General features: G+C 40.1%; 1 non-coding gene across 1 annotated transcript; it reads right to left on the bottom strand.

Moving 5' to 3' along the window:
* Window positions 1–1,850: 1,850 nt before the first annotated feature.
* Trnar-ucu (transfer RNA arginine (anticodon UCU)) lies at window positions 1,851–1,925 on the bottom strand. The gene has a single exon. It is a non-coding gene; the product is annotated as a tRNA-Arg (tRNA).
* Between the last annotated feature and the right edge of the window lie 4,395 nt (window positions 1,926–6,320).

Below are 6,320 nucleotides of genomic sequence, written 5' to 3'. Positions count from 1 at the left end.
CTGAGAAAATTCAGGGAAACGACATTTGAAAGCTGACTGCAGAACGACTTTACTGCCTCTAATGTCCATTTCGCGTAAGAGCTACAATGATAAGATAAGAAGGAGTTAGGTATCTAGCCGGTCATTTTTGCCTCCCTCTATTTGACAGTGAAACAGGGAAGGAAACGACTGCTAGTGGTACAAGATACCCTCAGCTACCTATCATACGGTGACTTGCATAGTATGTACGTAGACGTAGATGTAGAAGTTTGTTGGCTGCATGCTGAAGTCATGGTAATTTTTTCGCCCCATTATATTATCATCGGAAACAGTAAAATATCTCTATAAACTAATTCAAGTCAAATTGTGATGTGGTTTACAAACTGCTATTTAACCAGTATGCATAAATTACAGAGATCGTGGAAATCGTTATCAGGAGAAAGAAAACTGGCGTTCTATGGATCGGAGTGTGGAATGTCAGATCCCTTAATCGGGCAGGTAGGTTAGAAAATTTAAAAAGGGAAATGGATAGGTTGAAGTTAGATATAGTGGAAATTAGTGGTTCGGTGGCAGGAGGAACAAGACTTTTGGTCAGGTGAATACAGGGTTCTAAATACAAAATCAAATAGGGGTAATGCAGGAGTAGGTTTAATAATGAATTAAAAAATAGAAGTGCGGGTAAGCTACTACCAACTGCATAGTGAACGCATTATTGTGGCCAAGATAGACACGAAGCCCATGCCTACGACAGTAGTACAAGTTTATATGCCAACTAGCTCTGCAGATGATGAAGAAAGTGATGAAATGTATGGTGAGATAAAAGAAATTATTCAGGTAGTGAAGGGAGACGAAAATTTAATAGTCATGGGTGACTGGAATTCGAGAGTAGGAAAAGGGAGAGAAGGAAAGATAGTGGGTGAATATGGATTTGGGGAGAGAAATGAAAGAGGAAGCCGTCTGGTAGAATTTTGCACAGAGCCTAACTTAATCATACCAAACACTTGGTTCAAGAATCATAAAAGAAGGTTGTATACATGGAAGAATCCTGGAGATACTAGAAGGTATCAGATAGATTATATAATGGTAAGACAGAGATTCAGGAGCCAGGTTTTAAATTGTAAGACATTTCCAGGGGCAGATGTGGACTCTGACCACAATCTATTGGTTGCGAACTGTAGATCAAAACTGAAGAAACTGCAAAAAGGTGGGAATTTAAGGACATGGGACCTGGATAAACTGACTAATCCAGAGGTTGTACAGAGTTTCAGGGAGAGCATAAGGGAACAATTGACACGAATGGGGGAAAGAAATACAGTAGAAGAAGAATGGGTAGCTCTGAGGAATGAAGCAGTGAAGGCAGCAGACGATCAAGTAGGTAAAAGACGAGGGCTATTAGAAATCCTTGGGTAACAGAAGAAATATTGAATTTAATAGATGAAAGGAGAGAATATAAAAACGCAGTAAATGAAGCAGGCAAAAAGGAATACAAACGTCTCAAAAATGAGATCGACAGGTAGTGCAAAATGGCTAAGCAGGGACGTCTAGAGGACAAAGGTAAGGATGTAGAGGCTTATCTCACTAGGGGTAAGATAGATACTGCCTACAGGAAAATTAAAGAGACCTTTGGAGAAAAGAGAGCCACTTGTATGAATATCAAGAGCTCAGATGGGAAACCAGTTCCAAGCAAAGAAGGGAAAGCAGAAAGATGGAAGGAGTATATAGAGACTATATGTGATGGTAGTATCTGTCCCCAAAAGAACAGTTATCGTGGATGACCGTGCAGCTTCGCTAGAAATGAAATGATAATTAAATGGACAGTCTATCTGCAAACAGACGTCGATGTACTTCATTGGGGACATGTTGAAAACGTGTGCCCCGACCGGGATTCGAACCCGGGATCTCCTGCTTAGATGGCAGACGCTCTATCCATCTGAGCCACCGCGTGCACAGAGGACAGCGCGTCTGCAGGGACTTATCCCGTGCACGCTCCCCGTGAGATACACATTCCCAACATGTCCACCCCACTACATTCGTAGTGCGCCTAGTAGATGTTTGCCCATCATACTCATTACTCGTGGCAGATTAATCTACCAAGTCCTGTACGAGTTCGGGCATAGCGTGTGCGTTCGCACAAGAAGGTCAATGGCTGGGAAGTCATATTTTAACTTTATATGACGGTAGTATCTGTCCCCGAAAGAATAGTTACCGTGGATGACCATGCAGCTTTGCTAGAAATGAAATGATAATTAAATGGACACCCTAGCTGCAAACAGGCGTTGATGTACTTCATTGGGGACATGTTGAAAATGTGTGCCGCCACTGGGATTCGAACCCGGGATCTCCTGCTTACATAGCAGACGCTGTATCCATCTGAGCCACCGGGTTCGAATCCCGGTCGGGGCACACATTTTCAACATGTCCCCAGTGAAGTACATCAACGCCTGTTTGCAGCTAGGGTGTCCATTTAATTATCATTTCAAGTATATAGAGGTTCTATACAAGGGCGATGTACTTGAGGACAATATTATGGAAATGGAAGAGGATGTAGATGAAGATGAAATGGGAGATACGATACTGCGTGAAGAGTTTGACAGAGCACTGAAAAACCTGAGTCGAAACAAGGCCGCGGGAGTAGACAACATTCCATTGGAACTACTGACGGCCTTGGGAGAGCCAGTCCTGACAAAACTCTACCATCTGGTGAGCAAGATGTATGAGACAGGTGAAATACCCTCAGACTTCAAGAGGAATATAATAATTCCAATCCCAAAGAAATCAGGTGTTGACAGATGTGAAAATTACCGAACTATCAGTTTAATAAGCCACAGATGCAAAATACTACAAGAATTCTTTACAGACGAACGGAAAAACTGGCAGAAGCCGACCTCTGCGAAGATCAGTTTGGATTCCGCAGAAATGTTGGAACACGTGAGGCAATACTGACCCTACGACTTATCTTAGAAAATAGATTAAGAACAGGCAAACCTACATTTCTAGCACTTGTATACTTAGACAAAGCTTTTGACAGTGTTGACAGGAATACTCTCTTTCAAATTCTGAAGGTGGCAGGGGTAAAATACAGGAAGCGAAAGGCTATTTAAAATTTGTACAGAAACCAGATGGCAGTTATAAGAGTCGAGGGGCATGAAAGGGAAGCAGCGGTTGGGAAGGGAGTGAGACAGGGTTGTAGCCTGTCCCCGATGTTATTCAATCTGTATATTGAGCAAGCAGTAAAGGAAACAAAAGAAAAATTCGGAGTAGATATTAAAGTCCATGGAGAAGAAATAAAAACGTTGAGGTTCGCCGATGACATTGTAATTCTGTCAGAGACAGCAAAGGACTTGGAATAGCAGTTCAACGGAATGGACAGTGTCTTGAAAGGAGGATATAAGATGAACATCAACAAAAGCAAAAGGAGGATAATGGAATGTAGTCGAATTACGTCGGGTGATGCTGACGTAATTAGATTAGGAAATGAGTAGTAAAGGAGTTTTGCTTTTTGGGGAGCAAAATAACTGATGATGGTCGAAGTAGAGAGGATATAAAATGTAGAATGGCAATGGCAAGGAAAGCGTCTCTGAAGAAGAGAAATTTGTTAACATCGAGTATAGATTTAAGTGTCAGGAAGTCGTTTCTGAAAGTATTTGTATGGAGTGTAGCCATGTATGGAAGTGAAACATGGACGATAAATAGTTTGGACAAGAGAGAATAGAAGCTTTCGAAATGTGGTGCTACAGAAGAATGCTGAAGATTAGATGGGTAGATCACGTAACTAATGAGGATGTATTGAACAGAATTGGGGAGAAGAGGAGTTTGTGGCACAGTTTGACAAGAAGAAGGGACCGGTTGGTAGGACCTGAGGCATCAAGGGATCACAAATTTAGCATTGGAGGGCAGCGTGGACGGTAAAAATTGTAGAGGGAGACCAAGAGATGAATACACTAAGCAGACTTAGAAGGATGTAGGTTGCAGTAAGTACTGGGAGATGAAGAAGCTTGCACAGGATAGAGTAGCATGGAGTGCTGCATCAAACCAATCTCAGGACTGAAGACAACAACAACAACAACAACATGGAAATGGAAGAAAAACAAAAGCTGACAGGTCTAAACAATTGAGTTAGTAACTGATGTAAAGCGACTTATCTGAGATTCAATGTTTGACACTATATTACACTTTTTTAATTTCTTTTTTTTAAGCTCAATAGGAATATTTCATGCAGGCTGCAGCCTATGTCCTCAGTTATTTTCAGTACATATTCCAATGTCTGGCTGCCTCTACAACGTTTACCCTCTACAGCTCCATCTAGTGCCATAGAAGTTATTTCCCGATGTCTTAACAGACGTCCTATCATCATGTTCCTTGTCAATGTCAGTGTTTTACATATGTTCCTCCACTCGCCGGTTCTGAGGAGAACCTCCTCATTTCTTGCGTTATCATTTCACCTGATTTTCAACATTCTTCTGTACTAACACATCTCAAAGGTTTCGATTTTCTCTCGGTCCGGTTTTCCCACAGTCCATGTCTCACTGCCATACAATGCTGTGCTCCTAACTTACATCCTAAGAAATTTACTTCTCAAATTAAGTTTGTGCTAGGAGTCTTCTCTTGCCCGGGAATGACCTTTGCTCCAATGCTATTTTGCGTTTATGTCCTCCTTACTCCGTCCATCATAAGTTATTTTGCTGCCTAGGTAGCGAAATTCGCTAACTTCATCTATTTCGTAGTATCCTATTCTGACGTTAAGTTTCTATTTGTTCTCATTACTTCGTCTTTCTCCAGTTTACTCTCACTCCGTATTCTATACCCACTAGACGGCTGATTCCATTCAAGACATACTGCAATTCCTCGTCACTTTCAGCAGGGTTAGCAATATTATCAATGAGTGTTATCACTGATACCACTTCACCCTGAGTGCTAGACACACCCTTGAACCTTCCATTTATTTCCGTCATTGCTAGACCTCTCCCATAAATCCTTATTAATCAGAGCACTTCGTTCTTGGTCTTCCAGTGTTATTTTTCCCTCTTTGTTCTTGTATGCAACCATGATTAACGACAATTTATCCCTGCACTGCACTCCTCCTAGGCCTAAGCGACGATCAATATCTACATGCCAGAATGAGATCGCGGAGAAAAATAGATACGCACTTATCATACCCCTTCTATACTGCACATTTTTCTTGATGAAAAACTTAGATAAAAGACACTTGGAAAATCTTCCAAATCTTACATATTACTTAAACTCACTGTCTGTTATCGGTATTAGCTCATATGATAAACATTAAAACTGCATCTCTGATTTCTCCCAAATGTTAACGAGATGTTAAAAAATTTATCCAGAGTCTTTCTTTTGATGGTACAGCTTAACACTCTTCACAGTGCGGTGTTCGTAACATTTTCCAGAACTAATGCGTTACGCCAACATACAATATTGTTGTATAATCCCATCGTACACAAAGTGTTTCATACAGTGATGTTGAAATTCGAGTATCTCATATGTCAATTTGGAAAACCTTAGATGTGACTGCAACCATTTGAACAGATATCTATAGCCTGATATTAGAATTTCTCTAGTGTTGTTACTTTCCTCGAAGCTCTTGCACAACATAATCCTAAACTGTGTTCTTTTATCTCTTCAGCACCATCAGACTTGACTACGTTTTCAAAATAATCTTTCTTTAATTTATCCAACAAGATTCTGCTGTCAGCTTTTCGAAGAGGATATAATTTGAAACATTTGGCGAATAAGTTCCATTATGATGTGATTAAAATTTGCTTTGTCGCTGATATAGGTCCATAAAGATCGATGGAAAACCCTTCACCTGGTTTCATGGGAATGGTTATGTGAATAAAAACATTGTATTGTCAATAGAAACTCGACCCATATTATGAACTATATTAAGTTGTTGCAACTTCATATTAACGTGATCCATAATGCACTTACCTATTGTGCATGCCTTTAACTAATTTGTTAATTGAAGTGTCACAATACATAGAAAGTAACTCTGTGCTAAATAAATCATAGTGTTTAAGATCCCTTATTTTAGTCCCACTGACATGATGAACTTACATTCCGCCATTTTCGTCATTGGTTTTTACTAATAATATATAAAATTTTGTAGACAAAAGATGCTCCAACAATCCTATATTTGGTAGTCATTATAATATCTTTTTGCACTGAGTGATCCACAATGGATAACACTACGTCTTAAAATTAGGAAGACATAGCGTTAGGTTCAACATTCACTTGACATGGCAGATACCTCACATCGAATCCAAAATATCTAATGTCAACGCCTAGCATGAGGAATAGCTGAGTAGTAGATGACAACCTGTCAGAAA

This window comes from Schistocerca serialis, chromosome 1, assembly GCF_023864345.2.
Source record: "Schistocerca serialis cubense isolate TAMUIC-IGC-003099 chromosome 1, iqSchSeri2.2, whole genome shotgun sequence".
NCBI classification, from domain to species: Eukaryota; Metazoa; Arthropoda; class Insecta; order Orthoptera; family Acrididae; genus Schistocerca; species Schistocerca serialis.
This window is presented reverse-complemented; position numbering and strand designations above follow the sequence as displayed.